General features: G+C 40.3%; 1 long non-coding RNA gene across 1 annotated transcript; it reads right to left on the minus strand.

Moving 5' to 3' along the window:
- Positions 1-259: 259 nt before the first annotated feature.
- On the minus strand, positions 260-21,997 carry LOC113598677 (uncharacterized). The gene is made up of 3 exons (XR_003419339.2): positions 21,427-21,997; positions 1,468-1,779; positions 260-997 (listed from the first exon to the last, which is right to left on the minus strand). It is a non-coding gene; the product is annotated as an uncharacterized LOC113598677 (long non-coding RNA).
- Between the last annotated feature and the right edge of the window lie 891 nt (positions 21,998-22,888).

The following is a 22,888-nucleotide window of genomic DNA, read 5'->3' on the forward strand; positions in this document are numbered from 1 at the left end:
CATGTCAAAGATGGTTTCATAACATAAGACCATTCCGTCACGACCAAGAAAGGCTCCCGAAGCAAAATGGAAAACACATGATACTTAGGCTTCCACAGAACCTGGCTCACGCTTCTGTTTGTCAGCTATGTTGCCCTGTTTGTATACGTGTCCACTTATTCTCCACTTATTCTGGAAGCCCCCCGCAGTCGTTAGCTCTAACGTGCGTTCGTCTTCCTATCTCCTCCAGGCCTTGTGTGTGTGCTGTAAAGCTACCGTGTTCTTTTCTTTTCCTCTTTGCCTTCATTAGCTGAAATTAAAATTTTGGCCGTGCAAGTTTTTCAAACATGAGAAAGAGAGACTAAGGCAGAAAACTCTGCAGCCCCTGCTGGCTGTAAATCACGTGCATTCCAGAAGCACTGCCGAGCCAGGGCTCAGGGCCGATTCTCATTAAGCCTGCCCTCTCATAGGGGATAGATTTGGCCCAGTGAGGATTTCCTCCGCCTCCTCTGTCTTTCAACTGAAGGCAGCTCGAAAGGTGCTTAGTCAGCACCCAACAGCTAAAGCCGGGGCGCCGGGCGCTGTCTTTAAGGCCTAGAGAAGTCAGTCCTCCGGCAGGAGCCGTCCAACTTGGAGACGTTATTAACACCTTCCTACCAACACGAGAATTAACATGCAGTCTTTGCCTTTGCCGTGATTCGATACAAGGTCACTGCCTCTTCTTCCTCCTCAGTGAATCACCAAAGACCATAATAGAAGGCACATTTAATTAAGCAGACTTTACGCAGCTCCGGGTGGGAGTCTGCCCCAGGAGGCCTGTTCAGTATTTCGGATGCCTTACCTCCGTCTGTTAGGCTCCCGCAGCCGCTGACGTTACCATTGTATTTCTTCTCAAAATTGTTGAGCCGCTTCTTTGAAGCCCAGGAAGCTCGGGATAAAGCGGTCAGCTGGGCAATAGTTTCCATGCCGGCTTACTTTCCTATCGTCTTCAGTTTTTCTGATCCTTCTTAAGAGGAGGCTATAAAAAAATATATATACTTAAATCATCCAGATGGCTTTAAAGATTTCTGGTTTCTTTCAATTTACATAGTAAACCTGGTTTTTTTATGAAGGCTTATAGGGAATAAAATAATCGTGGTTCAGATTGCCCTCTTCCCCCAGTTTTCTGCTCTTGGCATGATGTATTACGGTCTCTGAAGGACATATGGTGCTTTCTAAGCTCATCACCCATAATGGTCCTTGTTCTGCACCAAATTTTAAGCCACGTAATCCTTGAGAAGGCACTTATCACATAAAACAAAAGATGAGATGGCTACGGGAGGGACAAGAAAAAGCCTTCTCCCCTCCCCCTTTTATTTTGCTCTGTATCCTTAGAATGTAGTGGAGTAGATGACATTCTACCCAGAAATCCTGGGTTCTACACCCAGCTCTGCCTCTGGCAGGTCACATGACCTTGGGCGTGTTTGCATGTTACTTGATCACACTCACCTGCCAACCCTGGAGAATAAATCAGTGCTGCCCACTTCACAGGGCTGAATGAGAAGATGGGAAGCAAATGAGAAAACAGGTGTAGAACTCTTGAACCACAGGCGCGCCTTGGTGGCTCAGTTGGTGGTGTTTCCTACTCTTGATTTCAGCTCAGTTCATGGTCCCAGCATCAGGGGATCAAGCCCTGCGTCCAACTCCTTGATGAGCATGGAGCCTGCATATGATTCTCTCTCCTTCCCTCTCCCTGTCTCTCCATCTCATGCACTCTCTCTCTCTCTCCTTCTGCTTCTCTCCCCCAGTTGCATTCTCTCTCTAAAAAAAAACACACAGCAAAACGTAAACAGCATTTGAAATTTTATTAGTTGGCAAACATTCCTAAGTGTGATAAAAGCCGAAAAGACCTTAAAACAAGTAAATCAGTCCTAAGCAAAAGATTCATCACATTTCCAAGCTTTCCTCCTTAAAATTAGTAATAATAACAATAATAAAAGAATACTACCTGGAAAATAATATGTCTTGGGAAACATTAAAAATGACTCGATAAAGGGCAGCCTGGGTGGCTCAGTTGGTTAAGCACGGACTTCAGCTCAGGTCATGATTTCACAGTTGGTGGGTTCGAGCCCCACATTGGGCTCTGTGCTGACAGCACAGAGTTTGGAGCTGGCTTCAGATTCTGTGTCTCCCTCTCTCTCTGCCCCTCCCTGCCTCCTCAGAAATAAACATTAATTTTTTTTTTAAATGACTCAGTAAGTTGCCCTCCTAGGATAGTGAAAATCCCTATAACTACTCTTACCATTATATATCTGAAATTATTCTAACACTGAGGCAGAATTATAAAAAAGATAGTTTCACCCCCCCCCTCAAAAAAAAAAAAACCTTGGAATTCTTTTCACTAGAAAGGCAGCACTTTATTTTATTTATTTTATTTATTTTTTAATATATGAAATTTATTGTCAAATTGGTTTCCATACAACACCCAGTGCTCATCCCAAAAGGTGCCCTCCTCAATACCCATCACCCACCCTCCCCTCCCTCCCACCCCTCATCAACCCTCAGTTTGTTCTCAGTTTTTAAGAGTCTCTTATGCTTTGGCTCTCTCCCGCTCTAACCTCTTTTTTTTTTTTTCTTCCCCTCCCCCATGGGTTTCTGTTAAGTTTCTCAGGATCCACATAAGAGTGAAAACATATGGTATCTGTCTTTCTCTGTATGGCTTACTTCACTTAGCATCACACTCTCCAGTTCCATCCACGTTGCTACAAAGGGCCATATTTCAGTCTTTCTCATTGCCAAGTAGTATTCCATTGTGTATATAAACCACAATTTCTTTATCCATTCATCAGTTGATGGACATTTAGGCTTTTTTCACAATTTGGCTATTGTTGAGAGTGCTGCTATAAACATTGGGGTACAAGTGCCCCTATGCATCAGTACTCCTGTATCCCTTGGGTAAATTCCTATCAGTGCTATTGCTGGGTCATAGGATAGGTTTATTTTTAATTTTTTGAGGAACCTCCACACTGTTTTCCAGAGTGGCTGCACCAATTTGCATTCCCACCAACAGTGCAAGAGGGTTCCCGTTTCTCCACATCCTCTCCAGCATCTATAGTCTCCTGATTTGTTCATTTTGGCCACTCTGACTGGCGTGAGGTGATATCTGAGTGTGGTTTTGATTTGTATTTCCCTGATGAGGAGTGACGTTGAGCATCTTTTCATGTGCCTGTTGGCCATCTGGATGTCTTCTTTAGAGAAGTGTCTATTCATGTTTTCTGCCCATTTCTTCACTGGATTATTTGTTTTTTGGGTGTGGAGTTTGATGAGCACTTTATATTTTGGATACTAGCCCTTTGTCCGATATGTCATTTGCAAATATCTTTTCCCATTCTGTTGGTTTCCTTTTAGTTTTGTTGGTTGTTTCCTTTGCTGTGCAGAAGCTTTTTATCTTGATGAGGTCCCAATAGTTCATTTTTGCTTTTAATTCCCTTGCCTTTGGGGATGTGTCAAGTAGAAATTGCTGCAGCTGAGGTCAGAGAGGTTTTTTTCCTGCTTTCTCCTCTAGGGTTTTGATGGTTTCCTGTCTCACATTCAGGTCCTTTATCCATTTTGAGTTTATTTTTGTGAATGGTGTAAGAAAGTGGTCTAGTTTCATTCTTCTGCATTTTGCTGTCCAATTCTCCCAGTACCATTTGTAAAGAGATTCTCCTTTTTCCATTGGATATTCTTTTCTGCTTTGTCAAAGATTAGTTGGCCATACTTTTGTGGGTCTAGTTCTGGGGTTTCTATTCTATTCCATTGGTCTATGTGTCTGTTTTTGTGCCAATACCATGCTGTCTTGATGATTACAGCTTTGTAGTAGAGGCTAAAGTCTGGGATTGTGATGCCTCCTGCTTTGGTCTTCTTCTTCAAAATTACTTTGGCTATTCGGGGCCTTTTGTGGTTCCATATGAATTTTAGGATTGCTTGTTCTAGCTTCGAGAAGAATGCTGGTGCAATTTTGATTGGGATTGCATTGAATGTGTAGATAGCTTTGGGTAGTATTGACATTTTAACAATATTTATTCTTCCAGGTAGCACTTTAAAAAGTGTTTATTTCAGTTGGAGATATATAAAATAGAGGAAACTATTGTCTTTTCTTTGAATTTTTCAGTATTTTTTGCCTTTTGTTCTACAGTAATCTGAAATGTCCTAAGCAACTTCCAATTCAAGCAATTCTCTTTGGCTAAGAGCCAGAGGAAAGATTGTTTTGTTATCCTCTAGCTTCTACTAAGAGCTATCATTTGGCCAAAATTTCCATTTTTAGATTTCATGTCTTTTAATATCAGTCCACCTCTTTTCTAACTTTCCTCCATGATTTTCACAATTTATATAAGAATTATAATAGCAGCGTTATTGAGATGTTTAAAAGTCATTCCATTTTTCTTTACATAGCAACAATTTTTTTGATGTGTTCTCTTTCCATTGGTCCCCATCTGTATGTATCTTGCACATGATTGTTATACTGTATATACGATAGTTGAAGCTGCCTTTTTCTCACTTAACATTCATTGAGAACATGTATACGTTGAAACTTAAATTGAATAACTATCATTATGATTAACATCCCATCAAATTGATCTCATTCTATGTAACCATATACCTACTGTTAGTACTCTCATCTTATTAACTTTCTTTCCTTTTTGATAAGGCTGCAAGTGATTTTTTTCCCCTCAATTTGAATAACCTTGGGATAAATTGAACCTAGGATAAATCCCCAGTGATAGAATTTGAAGATAATTATGGTTCTTGTCAAAATACTTATGAGACCGATTTAGAAAGAGTGGCGTCAATCCAGCATTATATGAACAAACCTATCCCACTAGTACATCATCCCTTGAAGGTAGTGGCATATTTTAATTTTTGTTAATTTAATTACATGAGACTTCAGCGATGTGACATGCTTTTCTTTGATTACCAAAAAATTAAGGAATTTCTCCATTTTAAAATTTATTGCTAGTAATTCAACATGGGAATTATTTCATTCAACCCTTGCCTCTTTATCTGTTGCAATTTTGTGTTAATTTTCATCAACTTAAATGAATTATTTTTACGTAGATACAAAGTCTCTTTTAATCCTACCTGTGGCAGATTTTTTCCCCGTCTGAGCTTCGAGTATTATCTTCTCCAAAAGGTCTACTTTTTGTACTATGCGAGCTTGATGTCTACGTTAGCTTGAGGCTAAAATATTCACACTCTTCCTTCAGAAGCTGTACTGAGCAAGGCCCTGTTGCCGCCAGAAGGGTTGCATGTGAGACAATGCCAGGTCCTAGCCAAGGATGGCTTTCTGTCTGTTCCATGTGCACATTTTGTAGCTGGCCAGACAGCTTGATAACCAGGGAGCTGGCTCCTCCTTTTCCAAGAGTACTTATGTGTTTGCAGCCCATGTTTCCAGCGTTCTTGGAACCAGGAGGCCACCTCCATCCAATTGAGAGCTCCTTTTCTCTCCCAGAGGCAAGGACCGAGGCTCTAGAGGGGAATTCTCTCAGGATCCAGGGCACAGAAGGAGGCAGCATGGACTCCAGGTCTCCCACTCTCCCCTCTAGGCACTGATCGAAGGACTGTTTATCCACAACTTGGCCCAGTCCTCTGCTGTGTTTAAAGATGTGATTCAAGTCACAAAAATTAAATTTGAGAGGCGAAACTTTGGGGTAAAATAAGTTGATGCCTGAACCCATGGCAGTCTTCGTTTGTATCACCCGAACTCTCCCATGAGTTACATCCTACTAGTATGCCTCTTTCCCCAGTGAGAAGTCTGGAAATGGATTAGGGAATCCAACTAGGCTGCATAGGGCATAAAATATTCCAGGAAAGTTCCTCCCTGCCTTCTCCTGGAAATCTCTAGGCAGTGCTTACACTTACCCTTGGGTTGGAGCATATTTTGTTGGCTCTTGTATGTAACCAAATCTTTCCTGCTTCTAATTAAACTTATTCCTTTTAGTATAGTCCTTCCCAGAAACCATATGGCTATTTTCCACTAAAATAATATCCCTTCGTAGTAGTAGTTTGGAGACTTTGAAAATGTTAAAAGAAGACTTTTTATAAACTACTAAAAACTTACAAGCAAGAGCAAAATTTAGGGAAATAAAGCAAAGTTTAATTGTATGCCATTTGATTTTTTGCCATTCTTTCTCTTTTTCCTCAAAGTCTGTGCTACATTTTCCTTGGATGACTTATTGAAATGATAGAATTTAATCTATTAAGTAGCATCCCTATAGTGTAAACAATGCCATCAAGAACAAATTAAAGAAGAAATGAAGGATTTGGGGAAAGAGTTTATGATAATTTCTTAAAGCAATTCTAAAATTTACCTTTGGGAGCCTGAAGACTCATCTTGTAAACAAAGAAAAAGGAAGTAAAAATGATCAATATCACCTTGATATTTCCTATTCACAAAAGGTAAATTTCTCCTCGTCCATTCTGCTTACAGAGAGCCTCGGATGAATACTTAAATGTACCAAGACACGCATTTGTCCACGGTGTTTGGGATAAATAAGTCATTTTATTTTCACTTGTCACTGATTTTAGAACCCCTTGTCTTTGTGAGCTAGTAAATAAGTCAATCTATTTCTAGGCAAGACTCTAGCAAAGCTCAATTTGGGTGACATCATCTCTTGAGAGAATCATGACAACCAGCCAAGTACATCGATATGATGTAAGTGACTCAGCTCTATTCCACAAGAAGATTAAACTTTTCTTATCGACCTTGAGTAGCAGACATTGGCCTAAGAACATATAAAAACTCCCTTTGAAGTCAAGCCAAACTCCACAGCTTGCTATCTATAATTTTAATTTACTTTTCCAGTGTCCATCAGCCTTGATAACTGTAAATACGTAATTCTGTTCTCAAATCACTCCCCTCTTAGGCTGATAGGTTGTTTTCCCTTTGACGTGATTATAAAATGACCATTTCAGGAGATTCACCTACAGTTCTCTTTGAAGGAAAATGCAACCCTGGCTGGGCTGGATGAGTAGCAGATGGGTGGCTTCCTAGTTAAGTCATAGGGAGCAGGGGTTATAAGTCTTTGTAGATCAGAAAATGCTAAATGCGTTAATTTGGTGGTATCAAAGAAAAGGAAAGAAAAGTTAATGACCCTTGAGTTCTCTTTTTGGCTTACAATTGAGTGTATCAGCAGCACTGAGTTATTTTTTGAAAACCATCAGTCTGACACCAGCATGATGGCAGACCTTTCGGGTAGCAACCACCTATGCAAAATGGTGATGGGGACACCAGAATGCCAAATCCCCTCCTACAACATAGCCTTGGTTTGTTCTCTCAACTAGCATTTGTCGACAGTTTCTGTTATAGACCAGGCAGTTAGTATCCTGTGCAGTGTTTTCAGGAGAGGGGGGAAATACTGACAAGTAACCAGGCAGTTATAATCATTGGGATACATGACACCAGAGGGGAATGTATAGATTGCTCATAACAGGGTCCCGTAGCTGACTACGTGGGGATCGGTGAAGGCTTCCCAGCAGAACACTACTCTCAACTAAGAGGTGAAGAATGAGTAAATTAGTGAGGTAGGGAAGGATGGGGATAGGAAGCCAGGCAGATGGGACCAATAACCAAAAACCTGGAGGACTTAAGTAACACAGTAAAATTGAAACAAGGAAAATAAAACTGAACTGGAAAACAAGAGTCCAGGTCATTAAGGCTTTTCCCAAGGCATTTAAAATAATTTCTGTACTATCCTTGGGAAACAAAGATCCATTTAAATGTTTCAATCACAACAAAGTGTTATCATAGGCATAAAGAATGGATAGGAGAGAGTCAAATTCCAGAAATTCTTTTGGAGATTCAGGGCCTAGGATTAAGGTTTATGGCTGTAACCCTGTTAAGGACAAATGTGCTCGAGATTTAACACAATCAGCTGGGTTCTTGTTTTACAAAGAGAAACAAGGATTTCAGATTTGGGAAAGGGTGATATTAACCAAAGAGCTCTCGTTACTGATATGGGGGCAAAATGACTTAGAAAGGGGATGTGAACTCAACAGCAACCTTTGTGGTTCGCTAAGTTGGTCATTATTTAGTGACAAAAGAGAAAAGGTAGAATTAGCGTGTCGAACTGAGAAACTTCCACAAGGATGGTAGTTGTGGTGGTGCGGGGAATACAGAGAGAGAAGAAATGACCTGGGTGTGATACGAACAATCCCAGGCTATATACTACATTTGGTGTTGGATGTGAGAAATCCAAAATCGTCTTGGAGAGGCAGAGCCTACTGCGATCAGCGTCCAGGAGTTCTCTCTGTTAGGGTGGCTTGTACAGGAGTAAGCAAACAGCTGTAAAAGGTGGAGGAGAACAGGTGTCTCTAAGGTGCTCCTGCTTCGGTGTCATCAGTCTCTGGGGAGATGACATTATTGGCCGCCCATGTATCAATGTTGAGTGTGGTCTGAGCTACAATCTCCTGGCATCAAAGACTGGATTTGTGCGGATCTATTTATATTCTCTCACCTAATCTGGCCTGGACTAATAGAACAAATTTTCAATAGACTTGGAGGGTTAACCTAGCTGAGCTCCCGTGGGCTGGAACGAGGGGCCTTGGCCTTTAGCACAATGCTGCAATCAGCTACACTCATCAGACCCACAGCTTTCCATACACATGAGGGAAAAAAATAACAGAATTTGAAGAAATGGTTTTTTTAAGTGAGTTTTAGTCCCTGAAGGATGCAAAAGTTCCAATTTTCTTTGTAAGTGAAATAATAACAGCTGTAAGAACTCGACTGTTTATCAAAGACGGAGGCAGAAGTCATAAGGCTTTATTGCATGGATTAAGTCTAAAAGCTGTATGTACTTTCATGAAGCCTCCTAATGGATTGGTAATGGTTATTATGGATGATAATATTTATTTAGACAAGTTAGAAATACCAAGTTCAAAAGACATTTAAAGCAGAAATGGCATAGACTATTTCACAAATGCACAGACTGAAATTATCTATAATTTCAGTGAATGGCATAAATTGTATGACACAGAGTTGGCTCTGGCTTTCGTTTTCATGGTAAGGACAGCTTGTAAATCAGTGACATTGACTCATGGGTCTCAGGCACGGTGTGCATCAGTCAAGCACCTGCTTTCCCAATCCGTCAAGTTACATTCGTAACTGAACACAAATAACAATATTAAACCACAGTCATCCAAATTAATCTTTCAGTATGGAAAGGAGGTGCATGTTTAAGCTAATAGGGTTCATTTCCTCCTTGTGGTGTATCTCATGCACTGAATTCATAAAAATGGTGCTGTTTCTTTCTGCTGAATATCTCAGAGGTCAACGTTATTTTGGGTTCTGTGTTTGTGGCTTTGTGTGGGCCATATATAGGTAAATTTTACAAAAGGCCACAGCAGATGTGACTTTGAACTGAGGCCATGTGACAAGCAACAGCATGCTGCATAACCTCACTTTGGGGAAATCCAAGCTTCGGAGTGGCCACACAGGATGTTTCATCAAAAGAGGGATTTTCCCGTCTGCTCTGGGATGCACTGCTTCCTTCCCCTTCCTCAACTCTGCAGTGCACAAACATTCTCAAAGCGGCTAACAATTTGTCCTGTCATGGGTGACCGTGCTGGGGGATGGGATGGTGGAGATAGAGAATGGGGCCGGGGGGGGGGGGGGGGGTTAGTTCGAGCTCCGGGGTTTAAAAGGAACAGTAAGAACAAAGCTTTGAAATGTGCTGGTCAGCCCATCACATCTCTGGGCTTGCTACTTGATATTATCCAATACTAAAAAAAAAAACCAAAAAACAAAAAACAAAAAACACTGGCTCACAAATGCATCAAACATCATTTTGGAGTTCTCAGTTCAAAGCCCTGTTCCAACACCATCAGTGTCTTTGAGTTCCCCTGTCTGTAAATGGATACTGATACAAATACTCAACAGGGTTGCTGTGAGGTTTAAATGAGAGAATGTATGGACATTTGCTGCTTCCCTCCTCCCCCAAACAGGTCTACACCATGAAATTATATGGTTCTGAAACACATGTAATGTGCCCATCTGCTCCTTCCCTTTACCTTATAATTTGTATCCATTGGATACTATACTCACTAATCATAAGCCTATGTCCTATGTATTTTTGCTCAGCAAAAAGGCGGTTAAAAGAGGAAGAAGAGATCACAAAGCGAGTACATTATTGAATGAACTTGTGTCAGTGTAACTCCTATAGACAATCGAGCTTTTCATTAGTCAAGGTATTTTGTCAACTTATTTCCGGTCTCCGTTGTTATGTCAGTCTCTGAATCTCTTGAGCTAACCTCGTGAGGAAAATGGAAGAAAGATCTTCAAGTGTGCCTTTCTCTAGGGCAAAACTTTTGGGATTCTGTGTCTCACCTGTAAAGACAAAAATGGAATAGAGTATGAAAAACAGAAATGAAAGTTATCTATATATTGATGGACATCATCTTGAGCTTTCTGAGAATATCCCAGACAGTACAATTCCTTCATGCAGGGTTAATGAATAGTATAGATTAGAAAATTACTAGCGATTGAATTTCTTCAAGGACTGTACTTTAAAACTGTAAATTACCATGAAAATAGCAAGGCTATAACTTGGTAGGTAATGAATTGCCCCAGTTATAGTTTTTATAATTTACTGTTAATATGCCTCCATTCAGGCAATTTCGAAGTGAAACTTAATCCTTAGTCTATTACAGAGGGCGTGTATTCTTTAGTATTCTCATAGGAATTCATTAGAATTGATTCTATGTTTCCTGCATCAGAAGGCAGAAGCTAAATCGGGAAATGTATTGGTGACAATGCTTTTAAGTGTTTTTTATTTGGAAGACCTCAGCTCTTGCTGAGGTTTTTCATCACGAGTTGAAATATCTATTCAGACTGCCACTGCATTCCAGTTCACAGTTGAGGACAGATTACTGTTGTGAATATATAAAAACCTGCAAATGTCTGAAGTCTTATAAAGCGGGGTTGGATAAATTTCAGATGGTCCAAACAGCTCCACTGTCGGCCCAGACCACCTGTTTTCCTCACGCGCGTTCCTTATTTCAAAATCTCATTTCGGCACCAACAGTCCATGCCGCCTCGTTCCCCAAAGGGTCCTCCTGCTCAAACTCTGGGGTTCCTGACTGTGCAATTACTTCCTCTCACTCAGGACCTCCTCTGCTCTGTCCTTTTTCTCACGCAGCAACACCATGACCCCCCTGGCTTCTCCTTTCCACAGCCTCCTCTCGGACATCCGTCGGCAAACTCCATTAGATCACTAAAGTTTTCCTCAAAAGCCTCCCTCTGCCTTCTCATCTTATTCTGTCAGATCGGAATACGTACCACATATTAAGCAGAGTTTGTTGGCCAAGTGGGTTTCGAAAAGGCCAGGTTAGACGTCTCAGAGACTTCATTTGGGCAATGTGCTCTGTGAACCCCCCTGCCTCTGAGGGAAGAGCCTGACCTTCCCCACATACATTGGATCCAACACCTTTTTTAAAGAAACATCTTCAGGAAAATGCTGCCTTACTGGAACGTTGGCTTTGTACTAAAGGTGACACATCTTCTCTGATGCCCTCAAGCATTAATGGCTCCTCCAGCCTCCTCTGTCTGGAGGCCAAGAGCTTGGCGGGCCCGCTCTAACTTACCCTTCAAGAACTTCACCGGCTCTCCTCAGCCAGGCCCTTTGTTGTCATCATCTACTGACCTCCAAGACACTTCTGGCTCGTCTATAACCACTTTGGCACCTGATGTAAGAATTTTCCTCTCTAGTCCTTCACGAACATTCCCTCTGGGCAAATCCAACATTCACACTCACGATTCAGCTAACAACAATGATGGCACCAGTGATAACCAACATGTCATTTCTGAATATCTACCGAACACTGAGCACCTTAACACTCCACATGCATTATTTCATCTCCACAACCATCTCCTCTCTTGCAGACTCTGCCATGCCCTTTTCCTACGTGATGCCCTCCAGGCATTGCCTTGCAAGGCGGCTTCTTATCACGGGGGCATCATCAGTCTCTGCTGAAGCCGTACATTGTACCAGACCTTTCTATAGGGTGCTTAATGCAGAGTGGACCCAACAAGCTGTGCATAGTGTGTAGGTAGCTTACAGCAAGGGTGACACTGGCTTCATTTGCTGGCAGGATTATTAAGCGCATTTGGAATCGTTTAGGAGGTCGTCTTTGGGTGCAGCTTCTTCCCAACTTCGGCTGTCATCAAGCAACATGCTCTCTCTCTCTCCTAGAGCCAGCATCAAATGTTTGCTGTCATTTCATGTTCTTCAGTAGTCCTTTCTCTGCGTGCCCAGCACGTATTCTATAAAATCACAAGCCGATGTGATGTGAGGATTGGAAGGGCCCACAAGATTCATACAGGCCAACCCCTTCATTTTACAGATAAAGAGCTGAGGGCATGGGGGAACCCATAAACTGACACTGTCATCAGAAATTGCTAAAAGATCAGATAAAGATAACAGAATTTGCCTATTCCTTTGCAAACAGAGATTTCTTTCATTGACTATATCCTTGACTATGGTCTTATCTGCCAGGTTGTCATGGTTTTAGATCCAAAACTGTTCGTAAATACCCTGTGCACATATATTCCTCTGGATCATTCACTAACTGAGAAACTTACGTGTTGTCAAAGGGAAGTAGGGCCGACTGCTTTTCACAGCAGCACAATGAAGCTCTTTCTGTGGGGTGGGACGCTTCGTTCAGATTTACTTTGCACCAGATGGCTGTCCCCCAAAGGCCCCAAATCTTCTGGGATCATTACGATTCCAGATGTTGCTGGCTACTGTCGACCTGGGGTGATGCGACTGGTCTTTTCTTCCTGCCAAGTATGTATTCAGTCGTTAACACTGAATTCAGAAATGCTGGCTGGCATGCTACTGATATATTTGATAACTTTCATTTTGGATTTTGACCCTCCAAACAGGCATTATGCAGCACAGATACTTACTTAGGCTTTTAGCAATTAAAAACCATGCCGTGTGCATAGTGTGTCCTAGAACCATGTTGGTGAACATCTGAGACAATCTAATTCCTAGGTCCCACGGTTCCAAGGCGTCTCCCCCAGAGTTCCAAGGCGTCTCCTTTCTTAATGCATTGAACTTGTTCTGAATCCAATTATTCTCCTTCCGTTCTGCAAAATAATTCATTTCGTCTATTCATCAGTAGAACGTACTTTGATATGGGGGGGGGAGCGGTTTTACTTTAATGTGCTCCAGATTGGAGACCCTTATTAAGGCTGGTCTGCCTTATTTCCCAGCTGTGCTAATTAAAAGCACTAATTATTTCCATGTCAGAATCTCAGGACCATCCTTTGATGCATGAAAGTTTGAGGGAATTGAGAAAGAAAAACTGACTGATTTGGGGAATCATGGGATAAAATGAATATTCTTTAGTCTCAATTAAAAAAAAAAATTGCATGTCAATTCATTTGACTTGGGTTCCTACTTCTTTAGTTTCAGATCCGGTCTGGATTTCTGCCATGTGGGAAGGAGTCACCAGAATCCCTTTCTTTATTTTGCAGTTAGTGTAATTAATGTTGAGAGGGAACTTACCTCACCCCTGATGTTAACAGGCTTCTCAAAAGCAGTTTTCATACGTAATTCGTGTCATTTAGCAAGGAATTAATAATCCAGATTCCCAGGGTCCTCCCTGCATCTAAAGTCAGTGATTCTCTAAGACCTTATGGCCACTTTCCTAATTCATAAATCACCCCATTTTCTTGCTCTCGTGAGAAATAATCCAGGTGTGCTTCGGCAGGAAGTAAGTTATTTACTTTTCTATGCAGAAGGTGGGAGAATGGAAGAACGATTATCTTTCCAGCTGGAAGGCAATCCTTTCCCAGAGATACATATAATCTCTTTGAAAAAATTCTAGACTCCAGAACAATTATACTCTAAGAAAAGAATTATTAGGTCACATAAACTGAGGGCACCGTCATACCAGGAAGTAAGATTTCTATTCACATTTTTAGTGGTGCAGAATTTTGTGTTATGTGAATTATTTACAGTCTATTTTTCTCAATGGCAAGTTTATTCTAATTGAAATCCTCTGAGACTGCAAGCCCATGGCTTACTAACTCCCTTTAGTAGATCTTTGCTCGAGAGAAGAGAATATTTTGGTGGCAAGCTATTTCAGTGGAGTCAGACTATGTAATAGGATAGAAAAAAACAAAGAGCTAGTAGAAAACAAAACAGTAGAAAAACACCTTCCTAAAATGTATATGTGTGTGTGTATATATATATATATATATATATGTATATGTATATGTATATATGTAAGTGAAATTGCATTTATTTTATTAATATAAGACCAATGAAAATGATGTTGGGATGTGTAGGGAAACCGGAAATAGCACGAATACCTTCTACCTGTGGAGTTAATAGCCTCCTGACTTTTGAGAAGGGGAGAGTTGTAACTAAACAGGCAGTAAAACATCCTATCCTGAAATTAGTGTAATCATCTCAAAAACCTTGAACATGAAGCGCGGAGAATAAAGCTATTTCTGATCACATTTGAGTCGCCGGCAAGCTCCCCCCAAATAATCATCTCTTAAGGACTTTTTAAAATCACTTCTCTAAGGCTACTGATGAAAACAACAAACTCTGGGCATGAAGCGTAGAAGCAATTATGGGAAGAGAAAGTACCTAATAGTATGCGAAATGTGCTAGAACTGAGTCATATGTAAAATTTTTAAACTTTTTTACTCTAAAATTCTAGTTCCTGGAATCCCTCTTTTCTAACTGACTCACAATCTATTTTGGAAACAAACCTGGCGGTGCTACAACCCTTTTGCCAAAGATTAAAATCCATCCAGAAAAGTCAGACACTCATGGAATAATTGGGTAATACTGACTGAGGACCCTCACACCCATGCGGCTCTGTGCTAACCACTGAGCATATGGCTGTCAGGTTGACGCTGACCTAAACTCTCCACATTTCGAACTTATGTTTCCTAATGTGGTGTTTGGAAAAATGAATTTGTCAGAAATACCTAGATCACAGTTTAGGTGAGACACTTGATCTTGTTCTTTATTTAAAATATCTACTTTTGGGGCGCCTGGGTGGCTCAGTTGGTTAAGCATCCGATTTCGGCTCAGGTCATGATCTCACGGCTCGTGAGTTCGAGCCCCACGTCAGGCTCTGTGCTGACAGCTCAGAGCCTGGAGCCTGTTTCAGATTCTGTGTCTCCCTCTCTCTCTCTGACCCTCCCCGTTCATGCTCTGTCTCTCTCTGTCTCAAAAGTAAATAAACGTTAAAAAAAAAATCTACTTTTTTTTCCACTTCTAAGACTTCTCTACATTTTTTATAAGGAACTTTATCATTTTGAAGTAATGCCTTTATTGTCTTTTTTTTTCTGCAAAGAGTTTGGAGTTATGTTTTCATCTTGATCTTACTTGCTTCTCCTTCTTTTGTTTACAATGGTCAGCTCATTTTGTTTCCGAGTTTACATTAACTTCGGGACTTTAAGAAGATTCTTTCCAGGGACCTGAACCATAGGCCTAGAAGGGACACGAGTGTATCCTTCACCTTTAGGCAAAGGCGCCCAAAGAATATTTTTCATAGCTCTAAAGAAGATTGCACAACATCCACCTGTGTGTCATTTTGACAACTGAATATTTTTACTCTGTCTAACCAAAGCCTTCACGCTTCAAATCTAGCCTGTTTTCCTTGTTTCGTACTCAATGCAGATGGCCAACCATTTCCAAATAAAAAGGTCTCCACTACACTCAAGGAATATATTCTGTTGGCATCTGGTTTTTCTTTAAGAAAATGAGTAACAACTCATTTACCTCTCCTCATTGGTCTTAATTTGCAACACTTGCATCATTTTGCTATCACTGTAGTTGTCTTCTAAATAATTTCCAAGTTCTCCAGTCATTAAACATGCACTCCAGGAGTTCAGAACAAACTAAGTTGGGATTACCTAAAAACACCTTCATGTAATACTCTCAGTCTACATTTATTCATTTTTATATTGGTCCTTTTCAGTATGTTATTATTAAAAACATTTTTTTTTGGCCTAGATTTGGATTTGTTTTTAATGCAACTGACTTGGTAGACATTTTGTAGAGTACACATTATATAGAAAGTCTATATAGAGTAGACATTTTAATGCAACACTGATACAGAAGTAAGATTTCTCCAAGATATATTTATAGAAATTATAACCATAACTTAAAAAAAAAGTTTTATTGTATTTCTAGTCAATATTTTTTTCAAATATTTTCCTCTACTTAATCTTGGATGAATTTTCTAATTCTGTTTTTCTAGTAAGTTCTAGCCAAAAAAAAAAAAAAAGAATCAAAATTAGCTGCATAATACCAGTACAATAACTATGCCAATTTAGTTTGGCATCCATGTGATTATGAACAGATTTAGAGCCTTTAGGAATATTTTGGGCTATTTCTGCATGAATTATATTTGAATCCCAAGTTTATTGTTTTCCTTTTCTTTTTTTCTTGGAGGGGGGTAGCGGGGTGGAAAGCAGCCTGAAAATGATTACAATATATGCAATTTGATCAATATGTCTAAAGATTTAGGCCTCCAGAAACGGTAACCTTGTCTGGCATATTCAGTATCGGTCTTTGGGGAGTTTAACAAAGTACTGCCCGGGCATGTGTATTTCATTTACCTTGGGAGAAAAACCAGGTCCATGGGGGAAGTAGGCAATGGAAATAATGACTGAGGCCCAGAGGACTTAAAGGAAATCTTCATGCGGGAACCTTGACACTCCCCGTTCCCTGTTTCTCAATGACACAAAATGAACCTGTCATAGATTAATATTAGAGAGTATTACCTCTGCACAAGTCTGAAGAAACTCAAGTACACTAAACTAGAATTGAAGACTCCAGGTAGAGTACACATGCATTCAAGATTATCAATCATTCTATGCTGAAAGATGCATGAGACTATAGCCTCAAAATGCACATCATATATATTGCATATATATGCAAAATGCATGTCATATATATAGTTATATAGTAATACTTTATATTAGGGCCTTTCCAATCGTTTCTCTCCATTTCCAAGATATGTTAGATAGATAGATAGATAGATAGACACGTAGGTAGGTAGATTTATAGATATCAATCAATGCTAGATAGTTTTCACATTATGAAGATAATATTAAAATATTATTAAAATTTCAGGAGACAGAAACAAAAGAGCAACATCCATAAGGCCACTACAGGAAAACAATAAACATTGCTCCATGCATTGACTTGTCTATCCTTCTATACACAACTGAAACACAATTTTATATTGTGATTTCTTTTATTTAACATAACATGAGTAACATTTCTCCAGACTATTGGAAACACTTAAAAGGCACCGTGTGCACATTGACTGTGCTGTTCTTTAATCATTTTTTTTTATTAAATTTTAGGTTGCTTCCAGTGCGTTGTGATTATGAATAACGTTAAGAAGGCTTTGTGCACACAAATTTATGAATTATTTATTTAGGATAAATGACCTAACATGAGAAAATAAAAGTACTGAACACATTACAACTATTAAGATATAATAGCTTTCAGAAGACATTTAAAAATTAACATACTAGGAGGGGCACCTGGGTGGCTCAGTTGGTTAAGTGTCTGATTTCAGCTCAGATCATGATCTCACCGGTCTGTGAGTTTGAGCCCCGCATCGACCTCTGTGCTGACAGCTCAGAGCCTGGAGCCTGCTTCAGATTTTGTACCTCCCTCTCTCTCTGCCCCTCCCCTGCTCATGCTCTTTCTCTCTCTCTAAAAAATAAATAAACACTAAAATATTTTTTAAATAAAATACAAGGAGAAATCTATGAGAATAATACTAATTTTACGAAACACTGACAGCACTGAATATTGTTGTTTAAAAAATTAGTTCTATTTATTATTAGAAATGTTATTTTCTTTTAAAACATAAACATTCTAATCAAATACCATAGATAACCCTATCCTTTTATGTGGGGAAAAGGGAAACACGTATTATTTAAAATACATTGGTAAGGCATTTTCCACTTAGGTTTTTAATGAGCAGCTTGGATTACTTAAGGAGTGGGGCGATAAATCAGTATACTGTCTTCGGTTATAACCTGCTTCAGTAACCTTGGGGGCAAATTTTCCATAGCATCAAGGGCTAAAGTCTAACTCATTTCGAGGAGAGTTATATAAACTGTTGTGTTCTGGGCTGTCGTCCTCCAGCCTTACTCAGCAGCCTTACTGCAAGGTCAAGTCCTGTTAATTATCGTATCAAACTCTTAAAGCCTTGAACTAAATGCCCTTCTGTACATAGACTTTTTAGTGATTTGAACTGGGGAACAAGGTGTTGATAATAGAAGTGTTGAGTGCAGGAAAGAAATTACAAAGATTCTAAGCAAGCCTTTTCCTTTCCCTCAAAAAAAATTTTTGTTAATGTTTATTTATTTTTGAGAGAGAGAGAGAGAGAGAGAGAGAGAGAGAGAATGTACAGGGAAGGGGCAGAGAGAGAGCAAGGGACAGAATCCAAACCAGGCTCCAGGCTCTGAGCTGTCAGCACAGAGCCCAACACGGGGCTTGAACTCACGAACCGTGAGATCATGACCTGAGCGGAAGTCAGAAGCTCAACCGACTGAGCCACCCAGGCGCCCCTCTTTTCCTTTTTAATTGACGTCCCCAGTCCTGACCCTGAAGCCTCATTCACACTATTCACCACGGACACAAAGCCCAGAAATGTAGGTGCAGGTGCACACACACACACACACACACACGCAAAGAAATCATTGCAGACACACATTTGGGTATGTATGCATGGAAATTTCCTGGAAGAACCCACAAGAAACTGTTGGTGGTGGCTCCTGGGGCACTGGGGACAGATCTTTCTTTCCCTTCAAAAATCAATTTAGTTTAAAGACAATTACTCCCATGAAAGCTCTGAAAAGATATTTCTTCCATTTCCTTTAAGAAACTAAGCATATGTGACCAATATAAATGGAACTGGCACTTTTGTATGGTTACAGGGTAAACAGCACGGAATGATTTAGCAGATGTTTAAGTAATAGGCTGCTCAGATTCATTTTCCTTTAGGCACTTGGGTGCTTCAGGCTTACTCTTGTTAGCTTAAAATACTCGGTGAAGAGTAAGAGAGGTGTAGGGACCAAGTCGAGGCATTAATAAGCACAGTGTGCGTGAGACAAAGCCTTGCCATAAATCTACCCATTGCCGCCCCACCCTCGGTATCTCTCTTCTGCAGCCCCAGTGATTTGTAGCAACCAGCCACAGCAGGTACAAGACGTGAACTTTCATTCGCTTTGTAAACATCATTTGGAACCCCCCTGGGGGACCTTGGGATACATTGAAAATAAGGTGACATAAGCAGTGACCTATCTATGCTTACATAGGACAGACTTCTGGTTTTGAGCAGAATTGAGTAGTAAGATATATACACACACATGTAAAACCACAGTTTATCATTCATTCATGTAACAAGTTCCTTGGCTATGTAACTCCTATTGTGGGTGCTAGTATGCTGTTATGCTAAGGCACTGAAATTTAGTGAACACAGCCCCTTTTTCTACAGTGCTTACAGCCTAGGAATATCTAAATTATAAATCATAAGCAGTAGAAAGGCTTTGCTTTATTCAGGAAGCATATGTTTCTGTACCTTTTCTATTCCCTCCCCTCTTTTTTATTTCTATTACCTTGAAATGGAGATTTTTTTCCCCTAAGTAATTTCTAATCATTGTTTTGTGAAAAAGTATCCTTTTATCATCTTTATTTTCCCACAACAAATACTTAAAACAGTAATATATTTTATACCGTCTGGAAAGAAAGTGAACAGTGATGGTAACAAGAACGAATTCCAGGCACGCCTGAGTGGCTCAGTCGGTTGAGTGTCCGACTTTGGCTCAGGTCATGATCTCATGGTTTATGGGTTCAAACCCCCCACGTTGGGATCTGTGATGATGGCTCAGAGCCTGGAGCCTGCTTCAGATTCTATGTCTCCCTCTCTCTCTGCCCCTCCCCTGCTTGTGCTCTATCTCTGTCTCTCTCTCTGCCTCTCTCTCAAAAATAAACAAACATTAAAAAAATAATAATAATGAATTCCAGGAGCACTTGGGTGGCTCAGTCTGTGAAGCTGTCAGCACAGAGCCCGCTTCAGATCCTCTGTCCCCCTCTCTCTGCCCCTCCCCTGCTTGCAGTCTCCCAAAAATAAATAAATACTTTTTTAAAAATAGAATGAATTCCGTTCTTTCTTCTTTTTCAAACAGACCAAGGAGGCAGGAATAAGCCCTAAAATTAAAAAGACTAAATTCCAATTAACATTTCCAAATAAGATCTTATTAATAACTCATGTAGTGTTTGCAATCTAAGTCATTTGACTTTTAAGTCCTCAGAGGCATTATGAAGTTGTGATTAAAAGCCTGGGCTTGCTAGCTGCATTTACCTTTTCCAAGTTACCTTATCTCGGCATCTGTAAAATGGGCACAACAATAATAATCCCTTCCACAGACGGATGTTGGGAGCACAAAGTGAGTTAAGGTGAAGCACTATAACAGTATGCTTTTCATTTCTTCTCCTGCCCTAGAAGGCTGCCCTTGTTTTTCACCTTCTGAAGTTTTCCAGCACACACGTTTCTGGCCTGGCTGAGGGATGAGTCCCTTGCAGCAAGCCTGGGGTAGCTCCTGGACAGGTTTAAAGAGACATGCAGCCCAAGGTCAGGACCGGGAACGAGGGAGCAGGTGGGGAGGGCGGGGGAGGGGGCTGACTCTTGAGGACTGCCAGTGGGCCGGAGGACGTTGGGGTGAGGCAAGCAATCACATCGCAAAGCTTTCCTACCATTTTTAAGTTGCCCCCCTTTTTGAAAATTCAACCTTCATTTGGTTGCTATAAACCTCTGTTTTCCAGAGTTTTCACACATTTGATTCTGACAGTTCCTGCTTGCTTTTTGAGGTTTCTGTCCAGGAGGGGATCTTGGAGGTAACTCCTCCGCCATTTTGCCAGGGTCACCTGTCTGAATAAGGTCTGAAAGGCTAACTTGTCCATATTTCCCCTCCTTCCAAAAAGGGACAGTAAGAGTGCCTAGAGGGTGTTCAGAGGATTAACTGAGTAATGAGATAATAAATATGCCTGGCCTGTAAAGACTCCATAGAAATATGATTAGTAATTACTTGCTGAAATACAGCGCGACTTTAAATGTTTGCTACTCTAGGTCTAGGAGGAACTGCAATGCCAGATTGCGGGGGCATTCGCTTCCATTTTTTAAGACGGCTAAAGGTAGCTTCATCCGTTCCTCAGTAACAGTCCTATATGCCTTTAAACATCTGCAATGTCTGTTTGATCCTTGACCGAACTCCGGATCCACAATTATGTTCCGTTAAGTATTGTATGCTCTCTGTACAGAATGATAAAAGAGAGACTCAATTCAAAAGGATTTTCTAGAGCCCACTGAAAAATAAGTAGAAAAGAAAACGGAGACCGAAAGAAAAAACAAAAGTCAGCTGCATGTGGAAAATACCTGCGAGAAGAAACAGCTAACGCAGGATCTCGTTGGAAGGTTCACAGGCTCACGTGGTTATTCTGCTTCCTTCCCAGAAGTTAGTCCTCTCAAGTGTTCTGGCTGGGATCAGAACCTGCACCTCTTAAAGCTGAAATTCAGTACCTGGTAAAACTATCCACTTCTCCACATGCTATATAGACGTTTTTCATCCCTTGGACATTTTCCCACTTATTTCTTCATGGGCCTAATGACCTACCCACTGAATACCAAGGACATGTGGGATAAAGAATCATCGTCGAGATGTATGATTAACTTGGCTAAATGCTAATACAGTTTTGCAGCGAAAACCTTCCATCTCTGCCTTTCAAAACTTTGTAAGAGATGTATTCACGGTGTTTTTGCTTACGCAAAACATGCATTTCATAATTGTCAGGTATTGTTTTTAACATGTGTTTCATATCAGATACAAGAAAGGTCAAATGAAATCTTAAAAAAAAAAAAATGTTGCCTGGCTCTCCTATAAGTGAGTCTCCCAGCACATCTGGGAACCTCTGTAAAAAATTAACTCAACATTCTGGACTCTTGGGATGGCCAGATTATTAACTGGTTTTGCAGAAGCACTCTGTGAAAGCCAAGGCATATAAGAAATATTTTCAGACCTGTAGACTATTAAATACTGTGTAGTTAGCCCACTGCACGAGAAAAACAGCAGGTAGTTAAATGGAGGTATCTAGTTCCATTCACAGAGGGAAAAAGAAACCACGCCTTTGTTGGCAATTGCATTTGACAATTTAGACCCTGGCTAAAATGTTATTGGAAGATTGAATATCAGACTTTTTTATTAAAAGAAAATAAAACATTAAGAATTATAGCAAAGAGCAAATTATAATCACATTGGCCTTGAATCTGACGTAGCTTCTGTATAGGAAAGCAGTGGGAATATTTTTCCTAGAACCTCATATAAAACCCAGATCCAGATTTCTATTTTTCCCCCCTTCGCCAAATTCCCTTTTGGAGGTAAGCTCGAAGAGAAAAAATACTAAGAAATATATTGTCGTTTGCACTGAGAGATTATTCAAAACATTTCTGTCTCTCTCTCTCTCTCTCTCTTTCATTTTTATGATGCCAGGAATAAGTGTTTTTTAATCATTTAACTTAGGCTGGACATCATTCCTTATGTTATCCTTACATACTATGACCCTGAAATCACCATACTTAGTTTCTTCCCTGCACCCAGTGGATAAATACAACTGAATTCATGTTACTTCTGTTTGGCAGAGGTTGGTTTAAGCATGACAGAGATTCCTGGGCATACTCCAGTCCCCTTTCCCCTTGCATGGGGTCCTGGCACTGGTGTTTATTTTCTAAGTTTCTCATTGTAATGTGTAGCTTTGACTGCGAACCACTGGAAAACAACACGTCTTAAATGGGAGAAAGAAAAATCTAGTTGTGGACTAGACACGGACTAGTTGTGGACAAA

The sequence above is a fragment of the Acinonyx jubatus genome, chromosome B2, assembly GCF_027475565.1.
Source record: "Acinonyx jubatus isolate Ajub_Pintada_27869175 chromosome B2, VMU_Ajub_asm_v1.0, whole genome shotgun sequence".
Taxonomy (NCBI): domain Eukaryota; kingdom Metazoa; phylum Chordata; class Mammalia; order Carnivora; family Felidae; genus Acinonyx; species Acinonyx jubatus.